The sequence below is a fragment of the Leuciscus leuciscus genome, assembly GCF_965113295.1.
Source record: "Leuciscus leuciscus genome assembly, chromosome: 7".
Lineage (NCBI taxonomy): Eukaryota > Metazoa > Chordata > Actinopteri > Cypriniformes > Leuciscidae > Leuciscus > Leuciscus leuciscus.
Window position 1 is genome coordinate 39,358,105 of NC_138731.1, and position 22,578 is coordinate 39,380,682.

The 22,578-nt window shown below is 38.0% G+C and overlaps 1 protein-coding gene across 2 annotated transcripts in view; it reads left to right on the forward strand.

Moving 5' to 3' along the window:
- Positions 1-2,170: 2,170 nt before the first annotated feature.
- Positions 2,171-22,578, forward strand: part of adarb1b (adenosine deaminase RNA specific B1b) — a 165,427-nt gene continuing 145,019 nt past the window's right edge. For both annotated transcript variants that reach the window (XM_082174686.1, XM_082174687.1), the window contains exon 1: positions 2,171-2,365. The gene's annotated coding sequence lies outside the window, so the exon portion shown is untranslated. The remainder of the gene's footprint in view (positions 2,366-22,578) is intronic.

Consider the following 22,578-nt stretch of genomic DNA (forward strand, 5'->3'; position numbering starts at 1 on the left):
ATATGATGTGTGTATACACACACACACACACACACACACACACACACACACACACACACACACACACACACACACACACACACACACACACACATACACATATATATATATATATATGCTATAGTTAATTGGCTGTTGAGAAGTGACACAAGTTGTATTAAGGTTGATGAATTTGGACTTTCACTGTGAATGAATGACATGGATTAATCAGGAATTTGGGCACAGGTCTTTATCATTTAAGAAACTGTATATTTGGTCCAATGTTCTTTTCACATAATCAGTGACCTTAAAGTCTTCCTGTCAAAATTCCCACTGATGCAATCTTGTGAAATATTTTAAATTCCTTCCAACATCTTTCTGTTTGTCGGACGAAGAGGACAGAGTATGGAAATTTTTAACATATTCACCCCAGGCTTTGATAAGGTGAGTCGAGGGGTGGACAAGGTTGTCTTTTATTCACTGATATGGAAAATAAAATAGATTTACAAAATTACATCCTACTGTATGCATTTAATAAACTGTGCTTAAACAGCACAATTTCTCAAAGGAACAGTTCATCACCAAAAATCAAACTATATGTCTTTCCAAACCTCTACGACTTTCCCTTTAGTTTACAGTAACAAGTGTGCATCTAATGAGTGTGAGCCTGTCAAGCTCTTATTGACAAAAACACCCTAATTTATGGCTGTTCCTCACACAGCACTATCAAATGATTGAGTAAATATTAATATTAAATAATATTTCAATACTATAGCCTACTGTATTTTTTGTTTAGATAATTGTTTACTATATTTATATTAACATACTTTTAAAACACAAGTTTGGAGCACCTGGTATGATACTTTTATAGTGATTTTGTAAAGCTAGACAGTTGTATTATTTCATTAAGCAGTGACTGATATTTCAGCATAAGGAACAGAGCAGAATTACAGTATCCCTCACAGTCCTGCAATGAAGAGCAAAGAGTCTAAAACCGAAGCACAGGACGAGACAGAGAAAGAACGGGGGAAAATATCCACATTCTGACATACTTCAAAAAACCCTAATTCTTGCCCTCAATATCTAATGATGGGAAAATCAATAAACAGTGCACTTCAAAAAAAAAAAAAAAAAAAAATTGCTCTATTGATTTCTCCACATTTGTCCTTCCAATTTGGTCTGGACACAGAGCTCAATATACTGCCTATTACAGATCAGATGTTTTGTGCTCTACTTAATTTAGCAAATTAACAAAAAAGGAGGATAAACAAATACAGGTGTAAAGTGCAATCTGTCTTGATTAAAGGCAACAACATTTTAATTTCACTTTTTTCTTCTGATGTAGATAGTTTGTGTAGTTGCTCTGAGCTCTTCTGTAAAAACTAAACAGTGTTCCCTACTTACAGAAAACCTGGAAATATCAGGGAATTTATGAAAATGGGATTTTAAAAATCACATAATCTTAAGAAGTTGAGAAAAAGTCATGATTTAAACATTTATTTAGCTAGATATCGCTCTTTGTGAGTGTCCAAAAGAGTCCAAAATCACATACTTTCCATACTAGGTGAAAAACTGACCAAAAGTGGTAAAAAAGGAGACACTTTTAAAATGTACTTGTGCCTTTTGTCAGGACAGAGAAGTATAATTTCTTTAAAATACATAGCCTATGTATTTTTTTTTGTTCAAGTTTAATATATTTCATATATAAGTAAGTTAGCTGGGGTAGTGAGTGATAAGTTAATGCCATAATTTGCATAAAATAAAGACGAAATAAGACAAAATGTATGTTAAGAACATTCTTGTGATCATATTTGATTTTTATCAAACTGGAAAAGTTGTATTTTTAAAAGTAATGATGGGACACGTTTTGTCCATGTCTCAAGAAAAATCTGAAAATCTCAAAGTGTGGGAACTCAGTATAAAACTAACATAAATATTTTAGTAGACTGCAACCCTGTAATAGCTGCAGCCAAGCCAACTTATCATCATCACTCTGTCGTTTACAGATATAATTAATTAAACACAACAAATTTGCATTTTTATCTTACAAATGTAATCATCCGTTGTGTTTACAGCCAATCAGTTTCCCAGTAGTGTTCTCCGCCAATCAGATTCGTCGCTTGGGTTCAGCCTCCCGCCCTGACGGACGCATTATGGGCGGTCCCTGCACTCCTTCAGCCAATCACAGTGTGTTTCTTTAACCACGTTGCGCGCTACCGACGAGCGACCCCGCGAGAGTATTCTAGGCCGCTCGTGTGATCAAACAGATCTACTCCGTTCCCTGGAACATCATCGAGATTAGAGGTGTGGGCTCTCAACTTTATTCCAATGGCGGACTGGGGTCCTATGAATCTGTATTGAGGTGCCGATCGCCGCATTCACACCCGTGAGTACTGACGCTTCTCCACTCTTGTGTTATTTTTAGACGCTGGATATTTTGCGCGTGTTCCCGCTGTGTTTATGTAACGCAAATGGACATTTTTTTTTTAGCCGAAGCTCCTCAGATCCTCACGCAAGTTAGGTGGAAATCTGGTTATTTGAGAGGGATAGAAGACGTAGAACTGGTGTATAGTAGATGTTAACCCGCCCCCGCTGCTGGAAGGTGCATATTACGGTGTTTAGTGGTGAACGGGAACGCGCGTGGAGTGTGAAGCTGTAATAACGCACGCGATGCATCGCTGCAGCTCTGATCGGAAGCGGGGCACGCGAGCCTGTCATAATGCAGTTCCACAGTCCACAATGGAAACGCGCACGGAGGATAGATAGAGAGATGGAAATAACGCGCTTGTTATAATGAGATGGCTTGTTTTGGATGAAAACACGAGACGGACGCGATGCTATTAGTCAAGTGCGTTTACAATGCAACTTCCAAATCATATTTCTGTCGAAAGATGTGTTTGTGTGAAGCAGCGCCGTGGCAGAAATCACCCATTCACATGTGTAAATTTGTCCGACCAGCTCAATTTAGTCGCTACTTCCGCAAATAATTTGCAGTAATAAGTCTGTCATCATCTATCTACCTACCGTCATTGTTTGGCTTCTTCTTTTTTCCACCAGTGAAACACAATGAGTTATCAAAACGTCAAAGGTCCTGTGTGTGTCATTCAGTTAAGCCATATGGTGGCAGCTGTCAAAAAAAAAAGTGTTTACCCTAAAAAGTGCTCTGTAAATAAATGATTATTATTAATATCACTTTTATCAATAACCAAGATTAAATATAAACAATAAATAGTACAATAGTTAAAAAAACATTTTTATTTTATTTACTCTTACATCCAAGTCACTTGAAAGTCCCATCAGGCTGGTTTATTTTTTCTAAATTCTCACTACTCTAAAGTAACAAACATATTTGATGTGTCTTACCACATACATGCTGTTATATTAACCCTTGCCAGCCACTGACAGTGTTTTTGATCATTTTCCCAAAAGTTTCATGGCTCCCAGAGTATTTTTTGTTTGTTTGAATATCTGAACATGCAATATATCAAAGAAAGAAAGAACAGACCCTCTGCTTTTAAAAAAACAAACAAAAAAACATTTTATTCTTGCTTCAATCATGCATTCCTTTTTCATCAACACTTGAATTTGGGTAAGTTTCATAAAAAAGGCAACATTTTGAGCAAAAAGCTGAGAAAATCACGGTTTTAGATCGAGTCCATCAACACCCCCAAAGCTTCACAGTCCTGTAGCTCGTCCTGGGTCGACATTTCATTTGGTAACATTAGGCAGTTTTGATTTAGCCTATATGTTTAATATTGATGATTGTGTTACATCTGCTTACATATGAAATCACTTGTTTCTGCTTCACCTTTGCCTGTGTTTTGATCAGGAGATTCAGTATTTTTTCAGAGGATGCGTAATAGCGCCCCCTACCGTATAACAGTGTAAACACGGAAAGCCATTCCCGTCAGTGGCGGGGAAAGAGTTAGGCCTAATAGTCACCTTTTTTTTCCAGACCATTAGTCATCAAATTCTCGGTAAACACCACAAGTGTAAATTTATGGTGACAGCAGGTGCAGCTTTATCATATGAAAACTACTAGCTCACACACAGATCTTTTTGTGTTTCAAGTCATTTCAAGTACATTTGGATGTGACCACAGGTTATGATATCTGAGTGGGTGATTTGTTTACTTGGTTATTAGCCTCACCATTTTTCCCAGTTTGCACCTGATGTGCATTGTCCTGTTTTACTGTGTTTGCCTCTTTAATGCACCTGCCTCTCCTCAACAACAGTGTACTGTTGTTTTTTTCCTACTTCGGTCATGTCTTTTCATCACGAGACAGCAATCATATTTTAATGCTCATTTCTCTCAGTAGTGCTTCTAGAGCTCAGAAATGCCCGTCTCCTTTTTACTGTGATATTCTAGTGGGGTCACTCACCATGGTATGTTTTGTCCTTTGTCAAATCACTGGACCGTTTTATGTTTCTCATCAAAGCTTTTGAAATGGAAGAATTGAGTTGAATGATAGTACTGTATTTCAAAGCAGTTCTATTATCCCGACGTCCTGCTGAAGTTTTAATGCCTAGCGTGGTGTGGTGTCATATGAAATCGTTTTTAATATTGTAAGGGAAGAGCATCCATCAAAGCAGTTTAACCATCCAGCCTCAGAGTAGCCCGTGAGATAACCTGATGATGGGCTGTTGTCCTCTGCGGAGCAGAAGTGCATGATTCACTTAGAGACAGCCAATCTCATGCTGCTTACTTCTCCTTAGTCATAGATACCCTGAAGACTCAAAGCTCATATTTGTCTCTCTAATAATGACTTGGCTGCGCTAATCAGAGATGTGGAAAAACGTTATCAGCAGATTATGTGTAAATGCAGTTTGAGAGCGTTGATATTTGATTTGCTGTTCTTATTTGGATGTTAAGTTGAATTCGCCACATGCTGTCAGTATTATTTATACATAAGCTTCCTCTGACAGTCTGCTCGCCACTCAAACACACCGAGGTGCTGCTTATGTTTGGCCTGTCGGCCACCCTGGCTGTTAAAGAAGTGTGTAATCCGTCACATGGTATCACTGCATCCTTGTTAACAGCTTGTTTTAGGGTCATGCCATTGTCTACATGAGCAGTGCATCAGTTAATACGTTTTCGACCAGTTCGTTTACTGTGACGTGGAGAGATTCCTGTGCCGCGATCTGTATTGGTTGGACAGACGAGTTTGGCCACAGGGCACACAAAATGTGCCATTGAGTATTGGGTGTCTCATTTGATGTCAAGTTCAGAGTTGAAGGTTAGGCTTAGCTGCGTATTTGTTCTTCTCTGTGGCACTTTGTTGCGCCAGACGTGTCAGATTGAATTTCATCTCGAGTCAATTGGCTTCAATTTGTCCATTGGGCTACTAACGAAATATGCAGGAAGTGACACGGGTGGTGTAGTTTGATTTATTTGAACCGCTGATAAAATGATCTAGAGTGAAAGTATTTATACCATGTGCAAGTAGAGCTGGCCAGTATGTAAAAAAAAAAAAAAAATTAATATACTTAATCGTGTTGTCAAAAAATGTCTATGTATCGATACTGAAATATTTGAAACGATTCCAATACTCCTTTTCTGCAGGATCGATACACTGACTCTCCGACGGCAAATTGACACACACCCGCCTCCATTCACTCACTCGTCTTATTCACTCATTGATTAGTGCTTGCATTGTGCATGATTTCAGTCAATCCTGCAGGTTTCACGTTCACACAAAAGGCGCACGCACCTCAAAAAACATAAAGCCGCATCATTAACGGCTCGTTTAATTTGACTGAAGTTTATAGAGCCGCTCTCATACTCTTGTTGCTAGACATGGAACAAACAATTGTGAAATTAGTCTTTAGGGAAGTTGAATAAAAAGCACGTTAAATCAAGATATTCATTCATTTCGTTCATGTTGCTTATTCATCACAGATCAAATATTCATGTTACTTATATCGCCCAGCCCTGTGTGCAAGACAAGTAGCCTCTTTCCTGGACTGTTCCTGTTGTACAGAACCGGCACGTCTTAGACAGTTAGTCGGGTGGAAACTAACAGCACTGGTTTCTAGTTAGTCTAGAGGGAAGATTGAATAATGGGCGTCAGCAGCAGTAAATACAGTAAGTTATTGTATGGTGCGATGCACATAAATAATGAACACAAAGGAGCTATGTGTGTCACGAAATGAAAGCTGCAGCTTTATTCATGTCCTCATTCTACCCTCGTCTAGAGCTGTGCTCATGATATCGGCATCCTTAATACTTCATAAGGATGTTTCTAGTGTTAAAAATGGAGTGAATACTCTGCTGAAATCTGAAGAAAGGGCTACACTGAGTTGTTTCTAATATATTGATGACGTATCCTCCAATGAGTTGCTAAATTGCATCTGGGCTTGTTTACTTGCTTAAATGTTCTTCGAAATATGCAGATAAAAATATTTTTTGTAATTCTGTTTTTGTTTAGGTCTGTTTCTATTTTGAGGGGTGCTGCTATGTTCCACAATATAAGGAGCTTCTTTTGTTGACGTAGAATGTGCACAAGTACAGTGATGCTTGATCATTATAATACAATTGCATGTATTTCATCTCCCCAGTTTCATACCAAAATGTCAAAAAAAAAAATCAAAAGTGATCTCTATTTTTGTAAATTGATTTAGGTTTTGACCAATTTTTACAACCACCTTGGCAGTTAGAATTAACTTTTTTCCTTCCCACAATTCTTTGTTTAAATTTTCTTTTTAGTGGTGACACTTCAAATTGGGGGGAATTCTCCCCTTAGTTGATTCTAATGGGGGGGATTTTTTAATTTGAGTGGGGGAGTTGGGTGGGGAGGCATATTTTTAGACAATAAAAAATTAAAAAGACTTTGTCTCTCCTAAATGTTTGCTCACTTATTGTATTTGTGTTTTTACAATGTGGTAATTTTGTTGCTTTAGAGCTTGATTTCAATCTTTGAATTAAATTTTAAAAAGTAGCACAAATAAATACAATAGAATAAAGATACAAATGAAATAAAGAGTTTTTTTGGGCAGGTCTAACATTAGTTTTCAGGTACAGAAATACGACAGAAACGGAGTGAATTAATCAAATGTAAAATAACACCTGGATAGTCTTTTAGTCCTGTATAACTGAAATACACTGGCTATTTATCCTGATTCCTTACAACTAAAGCTATCTTTTGCTGTTTTATCAACATTGACAGACACATGCTGCTGTCACTTTAAGAGCTAGGCCTAGTGCATGGATCCATTATACTGTTACACATGTTTATTTAAAGGTGCATTAAGCAACTTTTCATGTTAAAAATACCCGTTTTCTAACCCATACATGCTTAAACAATTGCCTGATGGGCTGAATGAGCCTTTCTCTGATCACTGAGATTGTCTCTATAATCCTGTAAAGTAAAATAAATAAGAGGGATTCGGGCCGGAATTTTAGACTGGGCGTGACGTCATGCGCGTTCACGGCACGCTCACCTGGCTGTCTGGCAGGTTTGTGTATTCGCCGCCATTCTCCGTAGAAGATGGATTCTAAGAGACCGGCTTGTAGTTCATTTCAAACACCAACGCAAACTCCACGTAAGATAAAAAAAAGAAAACTTTTGTCCGTGAGCGTGCACACTTCTGGCTGCAGTTTCGCTTGCCGCCAGAGGGGGCATAGTTCTGCAAAAACTCAGAGACTTGCGCAATGCACCTTTAAGACATAACCATCTGTTTACGAGGCTACTCGCAAAGACCGCAACTTTGACACAACTTTGTGTGCTTTTGACCATTAAAGCGCTATACTCCGTGAAAAATAACTCCGTTTTGGTCCTCCCAAGCTGCTTGTGAGGCGGCTTTGTGTATGTGCGCAGAGAACCATCTCTCAGAGAGCGCGTGAGGACTGAATAATTTAAAATCGCTTGAATGTTTAAATTAAGACATGCAAATGATAAACTTTAGTGACGATGCAACACTGGCCCGATTTTGCAAGTGACAATTTCGTTAACTGTCCCGACTCCCGAAACTCGAGAGCCTGATATCTCACGTTTTGAGAGAGGGAAGACGCAGCACCGCTGAATCACTCACGAGTCACGCTGTTTGTTAAATCACGTCTCGCAGAAAGTTTTAAAATGACTGATTTGATTTTATAATCAGTGTGGATTAATTTACTCACAACCTATATGCTAAAGTGAATCAATGTTTGGTGGAATTTCCCGTATTATAAGCGCGAAACCTGCGGATGTGATTAAAATGATGTGAAATACCCGTAATCCCGTGCCGAAATTCGAGCCCTGCTGGAGCGCTTGAGCAAAAAAAGGTCTAAGTTCATCTTTCATCGCTCCCCGCCAAAGGAGTGTACTTTGAAAGGCTTGCACACTCAATTGCGTGCAAGAATGAGCGTAACGCGGAATATAAAGTATCCCGGGCCTTTAAAATGACCAAACAGGGCTTTGCTGCAGAATTCTGTTTGATGGTCTTTGGCTTTGCTGTAAAATTCAGTCTCACTATTGAGGTTTCTTGCTTTTTCCTCTCCTTTTTTATGCTTTGTTCCGTGTTTATATTTGGAAAGTGTGACTCAAAGTTGTGTTAAAGCTGGTGAGTAAAGTTTTAAGAGTAGATTTATTGGACTGGAAGTATTGGCCCTTGGGTCACAGGGGTGGGGGAGGGTGGATGGATGCTTCTTTAGGCTGACTAATTGGGCAGCAGCATGGCCAGTGGAAATGGAGGAGCGGGATGCAGGGTTTTTGTCATGGGCCTGGTGATGAAACCGAGGCTAACATGGCTGAGACATCCTGAAAGCTTCCCAGAGGGCACATCACTGCCGCCCCATCTCCTCGTCACAAAATCTGGGCGGCGCAGAACCTGCAGGTTTGCAGCAATTACTCATGCTGAATAAGTTTGTATGTTGAAACTGCGGTTGCATAACTCCTTTTAGAACAAGTACAAGGCCTTAAGAAAGTACACCAATCACATCAGCTGTGCGTAGAAGGGCTGGGGCACGGCCAGCCCGTTTCATAACTACTTATACAAAAGGAATCGACCATTAGCGAAGAGGGGGGGGGGAATGGCTTCCTGCATATGACAATGTCGGGATCTGTGAAGCGCGAACGCTGACTGCTCAGAACCTGTGCTCAAAGGTCGTGCACAGATGTTTGACCACAACACGCACCTTAAGGAGACATCTTTTAGCATTTAACATGGTTGTGCGTCATCCATATTTATAGTGCACAGTCACAGAGTGTTTAAACACTTGCTCCAGTTTGTTCCAAACTCTTTCACCAATGCTGCGGCCTACATAGTGAATATACAAACTATTTGACTCCTACATGTATTAAAGGGTTAGTTCACCCAAAAATGAAAATTCTGTCAGTAATTACTCACCCTCATGTTGTTCCAACCCCGCAAGACCTTCGTTCATCTTCGGAACACAGATTAAGATATTTTTGATTAAATCTGAGAGCTGTCTCACTCCTCCATAGGCTTCTAAAGACGTTATAACTTGCTGGCCCAGAAAATGCATTAAAGACATCGTTAATAGAGTCCAAGTGACTCCAGTGGCTCAATCTTAAGTTTATAAAGCGAAGAGAATACTTTTTGTGCGCAAAAACAAACAAAAATAACGACTTTATTCCACTATTCATTTCCTTCTCTCTGGGCCTCGAGTTTTTTCACGTAGGATAACTGCGCAGCGCTTCTGTGTTGTACGTCACACGCATCACACACATGACCAGCGTCGGCCAATAGTGCTCCTACGTGTGACGTACAACACAGACGGGCTGCGCAAAAACACTACGTGAAAAAACTTGAGGCCCAGAGAGAAGGAAATGAATAGTGGAATAAAGTCGTTATTTTTGTTTGTTTTTGCGCACAAAAAGTATTCTCGTCGCACTGATTTATTATTATAAATTATAATTAATAGTATAGTAATAATAATTCCATTGTATTTGAGTATTTTTATAATCAAAATGCTTTGTTTTGAACTATATTTAACTGTTAAGCTTAAAATGCTAAATTCATTATTTAATTGCTAATACTTCTACTACTAATAATATACTTGTATACTATTTATTAACTTTATTATTATGCCATTATATTTATACACAGTTTTTTGAAATAAGTTTGTTTTCATCTCTCTAACAATTAAGCTTAAAATTATAAATGCATTTATTATTATTATGCTATTATATGTAACCAGAGTTGTTTTTCGATTCTTCTTGAGTCATCTCAAACTGTTACGCTAAAAAGGCTACGTTTCGCACTTGAGAATGAATGACTGTAATAGGATGTTTTTTGGCCAATGCCGATAATAATTTGTAATGAACATGGATCAGATCCATTTAACATTCAGCAGGCCAACAGAAATACAACAGAACAAAGATACATAGGAACTAAACAGTGCTTTTTATTAGGGGTAGGCGATATACTAGCAAACAACGACGTTGTGACGTTGCTCACGTGATGTTGCTGTGCTAATCAGTCACGAAAGCTTATCGTTTGCATGTGTTTTTAATAGGGCTGCATGATATATCATTTTAGCATCAATATTGCGATGTGACTGATGGCAGGATGTGCGATGTCAGGTTTATGGATCGATCGTAGTCGATTCGTACACATGAACAGAATGGTTCTGTGTTATTATAGTACAGGCAGGTGCTTCAGCTTTCACTTTTTCAGCTTTCACTTTATTTTTCTGAGTCCTCTCTTTTCACCGACACATATAGCTTGCGACTTTCTCATTGCGAGACAAGTGATAGAGTTTGCTTGAATTTAAAGGTGCTTTTGCCTGCAAAACTGAATCCTCTGAGTTGAACATCTCCCTGAAGTGTCTTTTATACAGCTTTGCACTTTTTCTGAATGTTTTAGGAATGCAATTAAATGCAGAAAGACACGACCAGCGAGAAGAGGTCTTGCCCTTCGATTAAATGAGAGTTAGTTAGCAGTAAGCACCAGTGACAAATGTACTTGGACATCTGATGCTATACGGCTAAGAACGGTCTGCTTGTAATGGAGGCACTAAGAAGTGATTAAAGATACCGGTTAAGGCTTTGATATGTTTTCTCTGATCCTACACAAAGTGGTTTGTTTGATTTGTGTGCATTCAAGGCAGATTTTAAGATCATGGCCTTAGCCACGATGAGTCATAGCATGATGCTAAGATGCACCTGCCAGGCCTTTAGCAGTTCAGCTTGGTTATCTTCTCTTTGACTGCCGGTTTGATCTTTAGGATTCCCGAAACGTGGTTATTGCTTGATCGCGATCTTCCTCAACTAGCACTGGTGAAAGCTTCTGTCAGCACTGTGCATTTCACAATAATTCAACCCTTTTGTTTTCCGTGCAGTGAAATAAGAACAGAGGACAAGCACATATCTGCAAGTCATATGTGTTCTGTTGCTATCTCAATGAGTCATGATCGAGGAAGACTACTTGCATTTTAGATGGAATGAAAGATCCGTGAATAATACACATGGATGTGCCTCTGGGGGGGAAAATAACTCTTTGTTTGTTTTCTTCAATAGCATAGACTGGGTGCGTTGGTATCCTGTGGAAATGAGTGTCTTGGTTGGAAGAGTGTTTGCTGTGGGCAAAAAAAAAAAGACCCTGTAATGTGGGGTTGATTTATTGACTAAAACAAGTTTAAGTTTCTTGTTATTTAGACTAGTGTCAAAAATAGAGTAGTTGAATTACTGAAGAAGAAAAAAAGAGTGTATTTTGCAGTTTCATTTGGCTGAATGGAAACAGCAGATATATTACCCTGAGGTACTTGGAAGTTCATTGCAGTTTTCATCGTGAGAGAAACTATTTTGTTAGTTGATTAATCTTAAAGTAATTTCTTTGGTTAATCAGAAAAATGCTCTCCCTCAAAATTGAAGTTTTTAATGACTGCTATACATTGTATTATGAGGTGCCTACTCTTCTGAGGATCCCATTACATTTACAGGTCATATGAAAATACACTTGTTACGTGGAGGATTTCGTTTAGCCACATCTAATTTAAAATCTAAATGATATCCAGCAAAACAATTTTTTTTCGGATCAAAAGGTTAAAAACATCGCTTCCTGTGCCACTTTTCATAGATTGTGCAGATCATATCAGAACATGGATCAAAAGATATCATATTTTACTCGAGTTCTAAATGCAAGTAAAAAAAAAAAAGAGACTTTCATGAGCTGATTCTTTTCAACCAATCAGTTCGAAGGATTCACAAAGTAATGATTCACTGGTTTAAATGGGATGAATTGCTTTCTGAATGAACTCTATTAATAATAATAATAATACATAAAAAAAAAAAAAAAAAAAAAAAAAAAAAAAATATATATATATATATATATATATATAACATAGGCTACATAACATACATAATACAATACATAATATTGCAAGTTTTGTGTATTTTAGGTTCATAACCTTTATTGACTGGTTGCACATATCCCAACATGTAGTTAAAGATACAGGCTTGCATTATTTATTAATTTAATTTATTTATTTATTTATTTTGTAATAAATTACACTACTGTTCAAAAGTTTGTGGTCAATACAATTTTTTTTTTAAAGTATCTTATGCTCACCAAGGTTGCATTTATTTGATCAAAATACAGTAAACATGTTAATATTGTGAAATATAACAATTTTAAATTATGATTTTCTATTTAAAAAATCTAATTTATTCCTGAGATGGCAATGCTGAATTTTCAGCATCATTACTCCAGTCTTCAGTCTCACATGATCCTTCAGAAATCATTTAAATATACCAATTGCAGCTCAAGAAACATTATGTATTATTATCAGTTTTGAAATCATTGTGCTCCTTAAAATTTGTGGAAACAGTGATACATTATTTCAGGAATCTCTGAATAGAAAGTCTATAAGAACTGCATTTATATGAATCGGAAATCTTTTGCAACTTTTATCTTTACTGTCACATTTAAACAATTGAATGCATCCCTTGTTAAAAAAAGCATCAATTTCTTAGAAAAAAAACAAAACATACTGATCCCAACATTTTGATTGGTAGTATATGTTTAAACTGTCTGTTGATTTCTTTGATTAATTGGATAAAAAAAAATAAAAAGAAGAATTTCCTGTATCTTCTGAGAAAATAGATTAATGCTTTGATCAACCTTTTGCTTTTTGGCCTTTTAAAACGTGTTTTTGTCATCACTATTAAGACCTTGTTTAGCCTTTCAAATGTTTGTTTGCTCTTCCTGTTCTTACCAATTTAAAAGAATCAGAGACACTCCTTCAATGCGCCGCTGCACCAAGATTTGAAGACCTCCGATGCGAAAGCCTCTAAAAGCCACATATGTCAAAAAAGAGATGATAATATTGAGTGAATGCTCTCCGCACATAGTAAATTCTCATCAAATCTAAATCGCTAAATCCCAGCCTGAGCCCATTCACAAATGTCGGTACTTGGGTAGAAATCTATACATGGGAGCCTGATAAAAATGTGAATGTTAAAGAACAAACGTTAGGCTTTTGCATCTGAAGTCTTCATTTACTGTCCTGCTGTTTCCGCTAGTGTTCTGTGGCACACGAGGCTGAAACGAGCATCTCGTTTTTTTGCCGCTCAGTGATTGGCCGGCGGTGGATTCCCTGGGAGCCATTATTCTGTTGTTCTGCAGCGAGGCCATCTGCTCTTTCTTCAGTGTCTTTGCACAATCTGCCTCGTTGTGTCCGTCCATCCTCCGTCTCCCACCGCAGTGTATGGAAACTTCATCACACGCTCCTCTGGCTTGCAGTGAAGGTTGTGACGTAGTGTGTGTGTGACTGTTGTCTGCTTTTATTTGTCTCAGGAACTGCGCAAGCGTAGTAATGGGGATACAGATGTACTATTTCTCACACATGCATATGGGTAACTGCAGAGGCGCGTGTGGCTATAATGCATTATTGCACATGACAGGGTGTTTCTTTGCTAAATGATGGGAGAAATCGTTTGTTTTATTCACAAACAATCCAGCGCAGCGTAACGCAACACAAACTTGGATGTTCTTGGCTTTCGGCCTCTGTCGTGACTAAGGGAGAGGCTGCTGTAGACATCACCCCAATTATGTGGGTCGGTGGATTGGCTTTCAGGAATTAATGTAATGAATAATTGATCACAGTCGCCTTCATGTGGATGCTGACTAATCGTGCTCACCTGAGGCTGTGGAACGTTTTGTTTTATGTTGTTGCTGATCGGAAAAAACTGTTGCACAACTTTTTTTTTAAAGACTGGATTATATTCATACATGCTGAATATTCAATCAATCATTCAAGAAAAGTTTTTTTATTTTTATTTTTTTTTATAAATGAGTAAGGAATCAGCTGTTAGCAGAAGGAATGGGAATCTTAAAGGGATAGTTCACCTAAAAATGAAAATTGTCATTTACTCTTGTGTATCGTTCCAAATCACTTTATATATATATATATATATATATATATATATATATATATATATATATATATATATATATATATATATATATATATATATACATATATATATATATTTTTATATATACAATGAATAAGGATGAAAACGCCATAAAATGAATTATGACTCGAAGCCGAACAATCAGTTTGGTTGTGAAATGAGTTAAAATTTTAAGAATTATTCTCAAAATATCTTGAGTTTGTTCTCTGGCACATTCATGACACAAGTAATGATTTCTAATTCACAAACGAGTTGTTCTTTTGAGTTGAATCTTTTCAGTGAATCAGTTGATTCACTTCTTAAAACTGGCTGTTTTGTTCACAAAACCAATGCAGCTTCTTTCTCAATTGTTTCAAAATAATTAGTCTGTAACAGTACACTAAAAAAAGAGATCCTTTCAGAACTGGGTTATCATTATATATGGTACATGTTGACACATTAAAAAACAGTCAGTAATCATAAAGCCTAAAGTACACTTGATTACTCACAAGTTTGAGACTTAATCATGAGTATAATTATTGAAAAGTCATTCATACAATCCAATTACACCCACTGGTTATGCTGTATGTTTGTTGGCCCCACAATTAATTTGATATAGAAATCTTTTGTGACATTATAAATGTCTTTACCATCGTTTTTCACCAATTGAATGCAACCTTGCTGAATAAAAGTATTCATTTCTTTAAGAAAATGTTTTTGCTACTCCAAGCTTTTGAACGATTGTTTTGTTTCTGTTTTGTGTTGGTTTGCAAGCTCACTGAGCTCCTGATTCCCAGTCCTAGTTATCAGAGTCCTCAGAGGAACTGTCATCCTCGAACTCTTCATTTCTGTCATGACTGCTCACAGCTTTTTTTATGTGTGTTTGATGGATGAGTCAGTAACTCCACCATTCCTCCTCCTTCCGTCCCCCTTCCTCTGTTTGATCTCTACTTCAGGGCAGAGGTTGGTGGTTGCTTGAAATGATTTGAGTTTGTTTTTTTGCAGAGATTGTCTCAACAACAACTACTACTACCAGGAGTTGAGGTAAATTGCACTTATGCGGCACTTCCCAATTCCCCCAGATCTAATTTTTTTGGATGTATGGAGCTACGTGCCTGTATTCCACCCCTGGTACCTTACAGCCCAACTCAGTGCTGCAGAGAACAGTGTCTGAGGCAGGTGGACCTGAAATCCACTGGTGAAAAAATAATGAAATGGCTGGAAAATATAGGTTGTTAACTGCACTCCTGACTGGTTTTGAAGGCTGGTGGATTTTCAGTGCACATGGTGTTTTTTTTTAATGTGACCCAGTTTTTCTCTATGTATGGTGCAGTGGCTGGTGCATATGAGGCAGCGTGAGGAAGATGGACTACTTGTTGAAAAATGAATGGGAAAAATCTCCGTAACCAGTAAATGGCGTCTGTAGGAATTAAAGTCCTACATTTCAGTTAAAAGTGTCTTTCATGTCTTTGTGTCTTTACACTAGTAAACTTGTGCAATAGCTAAATCGGTCTAAATAATTGTAATTTGAGTGGTTTAAAGTAGAGATGCACCGTTTGCAATTTTCTTTGTCTTTTGTTCTTTTATTAACATAACAGACTGCAGCAAGAATATTAGGCTACTGTCACTTTAAGAGTTTATGCACGGATCCAATATACTGTTACACAACTTTTGTAATCTTTCTCTACTAATTAGGTTCCAAAACTGACTGTTTAACTGAATACTCGCCAAGACTGGCATTTTAACATATTTTTGGGAATTAGTAAAATTTTGCACGATACAAGCACTATTAAACCAGAGCGAACGAGACGAGTGAGTGAGAGGAGGCGGGTGTGTGTCACTTCGCCGTCGGAGAGAAGAGAGTGAGAACATACAGCTGACGTTATTGCTGAACGTTACTGACGATGAACCATCTCGGAATTGGAAAGACATAAGACTGACCGGCCAGTCACCTGTCCGATCATGTCCCTGCCGATTCCGGTCCCTGGCTGGTCGATCGGTGCATCTCTAGTTTTAAGAGTGATTCGTGTGTGAAAAAAATAAAATAGTATAACAATTCATGATGTTAAAAAATACATGATTTATAAAACTGATAATTCTGATCCTTGATTCTGATTGGTTGAGCTATGTTCGAAGCCGTTGTAAATGACTCTACAAACATATACCTGTTAATTTATTCAAATAAATAGTTTTGTGGACTAACCATTTTATAAAAGCAATAGCCAAAGCCCCCTGAAGCCATGGTTTACATTGAATTTGTAACTCCGCTCCGTGTCGTGCCTAAATGTTCTAAATTCATGGTAAACCACAGCTTCTTGGGGATTATTGCTTTAAAATATATATATATATATATATATATATATATATATATATATATATATATAAAAAAATATTTTGTTTATATAAATATAAAATAAATTATTTTATTGAAAATGTCGAAGATTTTGTTTCTCCATTCAAGGTGATGTACTTGCATTATAAAACATAAAATGCACATTAACATCAAGCTAGTTATAGTTAACTTCTTCAGTCCTTCATAGTCAGAACAGTCATGGCTTGCCTGTCAGCACTTAAAACTATTTTATTGTGTCAGCATGTTAATATAGTGCCTAAAATAACGCTGTAGAAGGGCTGAATTCACACTAGCAAGAAATAGTTCGGCAAATTGCTTCCCAAGGGCAGTTTCAGTGTTTAGATTTGCTCTCACACCCTAGTACCCTACCTATCAATGTTTTCTGAAATATTATGTGTCCACTTTTTGTCATGCCTAAAAACACTCCTTAACTCTGGTAAAGTCGTAATATCCTAATAGCCTTGAGTGACTTACTGCTACAAGACTCTAGCTATTACTTTAAAGGGATTGTCCATCCAAACAACACTGGACCCCGTTGACTTCAATTGTACAAAAATACACTGAGACATTTCATCCTTTTTAATATTCAATAAACAGTTTATTTTTTGTAATTTTGAAGAATTATTTTGAATTATTAGCTTACAGGCTTCTATACGTCATCCGCTGGTGTTATTTTGTCACTTATTGGGAGCTAGTATGCTAGCTGGAGCCATTTACATCCAGTCTTTGTGCTAAGCTAGGCTAGCGGTGGGTGCGTCAGACGGCACGCATGGAGATGAAAAGGGGATGTATGGACTTATCTAACTCTGGGGGATACAGTGAATAAGCTAAAGTCCCAAAAAGTCGGCGTGTTCCTTTAAGAATGCAATTCTCTATGCAGCATCCAGCATGTGTGACCTACCAATTTCAAAAATTTTCACAATCCTGACAGAAAATCAAATCACTTCGTGATCCTCCTAAAATGGCGTCCAAACAAGTTACCCAGAACTCAACACGGCGTGACGTCAGCTTCATATTCTCTATTATTGACGGATAAGTGTTCATGGAGGATCCAGCACGATAATTTTTTCCTGATAACACCGAAAAGAGCTCAATATTTTTTCAATTCTTTTTGGTCATACAGAGTAAGACAACATTCAAAACTGTAAAGGGTCTACTTTAGTAAAATAAAGAAAACAAAAAGGGAGCGCTTTTCTGCCGTCTCTGTATACTGGAGTGCGTCACACCGTCTCCTTTCTGTTTTTTTCCTGACTCATTCTTAATCTTTACATTTGCTGGTTCGCTGCGGCAAGCTTTATGTGTGCGCTTGAGCGCTTAATGTATATTTGTAAAAGCTCAAAATTATGGTTTGGTAATTCTCTCTAATGTAGGACAATGTTAGCAATGTTACATATAATAATATTCTTTCCCAGCCCTGAAACTCAAACCATTTTCCGATGCCACATCCCAGTATATATTTAAGTATTTCAATTAACATCATAAACATGCGATTAGTCAACTGTTGGCTTAAATGAACAACAACTATTCGACTAGGAAAATCTTTAATCGGGGGGAAGCCTTTTTAAAGAAAGTCTCTTTCCCCTTTCTTCTGTTCTGAAGTGACCCGAGGTGCAGAATATCTATGGTTACAGGTTGCGTCATGCATTTTGAGGCAAAGGAAACGAATTCCTCTCTTGCTTTGTTTGAAATGCCATTCTTTTATGCACAGTAAAGTTCCTGTGTTTTGACTGTCCTGTTTGTCATTAGGGTCACATTTCAATGAGTGCACGCAGATTTTGAACGTGACACTGTAATGAAACCAGAATACCAAAACAATGTCAAGTGCAATGAGGTGCGCTGTGGACAAGCAGAGGGTTCCTTTTTATTTTGCTGTTGTCATCTGTCTTGCTGAGTGTTTATTTCTGAAATGTTTTTTTTCCCCCTCTTCTCTTTGGGTTTTGTCAGCGTTTTCTCTCTTTCTCTCTCTCTCTCTCTCTCTCTCTCTCTCTCTCTCTCTCTCTCTCTCTCTCTCTCTCTCCTCTCTCTCTCTCTCTCTCTCTCTCTCTCTCTCTCTCTCTCTCTCTCTCTCTCTCTCTCTCTCTCTCTCTCTCTCTCTCTCTCTCTCTCTCTCTCTCTCTCTGCGTCTGTAGTGGTGCACTCAGCAAGGGTGAGTGTGATGCAGCAGTGTTTTCTAGTTCATGTCAATCACTGCCAAGTGTTTAGTTTTCTCTCTGTATATTTTACCGCACTTGCTGCTTTAATAAAGCAATAAGCCATGATAAGCTGTCCGGTTGGGGCTTTACAACAGGCAATGAGGTGTTCTGTTGCTTAAAACACCTTTGACCATGGTAAAATCTTGCATTGTAATATTATTGCCGCTTGACCAATTGGATTAAAGTACCAAATACGTATGTAGTTGTTCATTTTCTGAAACTCTGGCCATTAATATAGAATGTGTGGTTACAGGTTTGACAATTAACTTTTGATCGACTGACTTTTAGGGCGCTTTCACACTTGGTTCGATTGCCTGTTCCGAACCCGAGTTCGGAAGACGACGTTCACATCATCCAAACGAACCGAACTCTGACGTCATTCGAACCCGGGTGCGGACCAAAAGTGCTAGTGTGAAAGCGCCCTTAATGTGGCTTATCCAATCAGAATCTAAAGTCCGCATCGGTCGTTTCATGTCAAGCCTAAATACTTCTTGCAGCTCCTGTTTTGGGTATACATTCAGTGCCTTGTTTATCTGGAAAACATGCTACGCTTCCTCTCCATCTGTCTGTGTCTCTCTCCTGTCTCACAGACTCTCAGCATCTGAGTGACAGCTTCCGCCGGGAGCACTCCCGCCATAGAGAATTGTTTCCTCTCCTTTCTTAGCACTGCTGACAGGCTGTCTGTGACATATTGGGAATACAAGGGACTGAGACAAAAATGTGATATTTGTGTCTCAGTCCTTGTGGATGTGGCTGTTGTGGTTAAAATAAGAAGGTCACGTCATGTGTTTGTACTTTCCATTGATAGCTTGCCTCTTCATTTGTTAATGATGGAGAGTTTTGCATTCCTGTTACACTGTTACATTCAGTTTCCACGGCACGCCTCGGTCATGTTTTACTTGAGCTAGCTAATGTGAGGATAATGTACAATGCTCTCAATTCAAAACAATTTGAGGTGAGCTGCATTAAAATTAGACTCTGTTATAAAACTTTTAAGGCATCATGAGTATTTTGTAACTCAGATGCACTTTTTAAAATCCTTCTGGAAGAAATTGAAATTCCCACATGCTGTTGCAAATTGCAAAGCTTTATTAAATTATTGTGAGATAAGATTTAGTCAAACACCATCAGATTGACTAAAGAAACACTGTTTAATTTAATTTTTTTACTTGACGACAACCTTTGAAGTTTTGTGAGCTATGTTAGTATACAGAGCCTTTCCTAAGTTTTCTGTTGCATTGACTGAAGGTGTAGTCAAAAAAGTTCCATTGTCTTTTGTCAATAGTGTGGAAAAGTATGAAGCACAGCTCACACGCAATTCACTTTCAAACAAAGCAGCTTTCTGTTAGTCAACGTGGCTAAATCTGCTGCAAAATTTGCATGTGGAAATATTTTGCCCTCCACACGAAATTCCCAATTGTGTGGATTCCTATTGGAAGAATGACTGTAGCCTATTTCGCCTGAAAAACAGCAGTGAATGTGACAGTACCTTGAGTGTTTGTTCACAATGCTTTAGAAAGCACTTTTCTTAGCAAGCTAATGTTAATGTCTCTTTATTTAACATGGACATACAATTACATTGGACGAACCATATGCATTGGTTTTAGTGTTATAGCATACATGCTAATTTTCAACACCTGTCCACGGGACAGTAATCAGTAATCGTAATCTTACATCCAGGGATGGAAATTAGCACCCGCCACCAGCCAAATGCGGGTGATTTTGTGTTGTGGCGGGTAAATTCGCTTCACCTACCGGCCACCGTGGCGGGTAAATAAAAATATACTGTTTTACACAGACGGCGGACACTTTTAGAGGACATAAGTGTACGCTGAAATAAAGTCTTTCACCTCAGAAAAACGGACTTTCTTGTCCTGTCACGTCAGCCGTTATCCTGTTCTCATAGCGAACACTCTTCAAATGCACGCGCAAATGCGGCGGCGCGCGCTGTGTATCGCCTCACTGTATATAAAGTGCAAAATAAACTACGAGCATGCAACGCCGTTACGTTGTAAATTACACAAAATAAAAGTAATGCAGGGATGATTTTCATACTATTCACCAGGAGCAGTTTCCATGGTTCATTAACAGTTATTGTTAATATTGTGTATTCACCATGGTAACTGTCGTTTCCATATTAACCCCAAAATGCCACTTTATTTTTCTTTGTGTTATTTTTTATATTTTTAAATGACTGTAGTGGCTCATACCAACATTGTATTAACAAAAACTAGTTTGGAACTGCTATTTAATAGCTTTAGCATAGGCCTAATGTTTATTTATTAGTACTAGTCTTTACTATTAGTCATATTCTTACAATTTATGTTAAGTAAAGGGGGACAGTACTTGTGTGTGTGGAAATAGCCGGTTTCAATAAAACTATTTGTGACATGTCATATTTGGCTTTGACTTTGACTGAACATTTGCTCTCACTTTGCGGAAAAAATATCGGGATATATATCGTATATCGATATTCAGCCTAAATAATCGGGATATGACTTTTGGTCCATATCGCCCAGCCCTAGTTTCATTGTTGGGACTAAAAACCTAAAACTGGAAGCCATAAAAGACCACGAATCATTCAAATGCCACATCCAGGTAAAAAAGAGAAATATATATAAGAGAGAAAGAGAAAATGTCAGTATTTCATTGAGACTTGAGATTAAATAAACTGCTTAAGTATTGTAGATCTTGTAGTATTAATTTTCACATGCAGTTACACATTGTCGGTTAAAAACAAGAAAGTGGCTGGTAAAAACATTGAGTGGCTGGTAGATTTTGAAATCCACCAGCCACAGTGGCCGGTGGACAAAAAAGTTAATTTCCATCCCTGCTTACATCCGTATTTAGATGTTTGTCTGAGTCTGTTGTGTGTACTCGCTCTGCTCTCCAAAGTATTGTGGTAAATTTTCGTTTAAATGAGAAAATTTTGGAGACCGCATTGCACCTAGTTATCCACAGGTTAAGAAGTGCCCTTGCTTCCCATAAGAATATTTTAGCTCATTTAATTGTACACATTTTTATGTGAATTACAGTTCTGTGCCTTTTTATGTAGAGCACTTCAGCTAAACACTCTGCATTTGAGACAAAAGCCACTTAACTAGCACCTGCACCATTATTATTTAATGAAGCAACAACCACGTTCCTCGCCACCCTGTATTTGTGGGCACCAGATTTAAGGGTAAATTAGATTGTTCACCTCCATAAGGATCCGCATGTAGAAAGATGTTTAAATAATTGCTGTTTTTGTGTTATGACACCCACCGTGACAGGATCTGACTGTCTGTATTATTTGTTTGTTGTTTAGCCAGTCGTGTTTCTAAAGCTGTTTGATTCCGGGTCTTTCTGCCGCTCTCTCCGCGAAGTTATGGATCGTCGTAGGCGTCTGGTGTTAACACTTATTTTTAACCTCAATAGGAAGTTGGAACAAAGCTTCCCAGTGTCCCGCTCTCACCGTGCAGACAGGAATATTACCTCAGCGGACTGCCTGCGTCTGAACACATTTATATACATTTTTATAGAAATGCGCACACGCTGGGATCTCATTAAGTTGTTTTGTGAAAATGCTACTGCATCAAATATTCAAAAGTTGGTTTATTGTAAAGGCTTGGATTTCCTCTTGGATTCCTGATGATTGGGTTTCTCGTGGTCTTTTATTCATGGGCTGGTGAATACGGTGTAGCAGGCCGGTTTCCCTGAGCAGTTGCAGACGCAG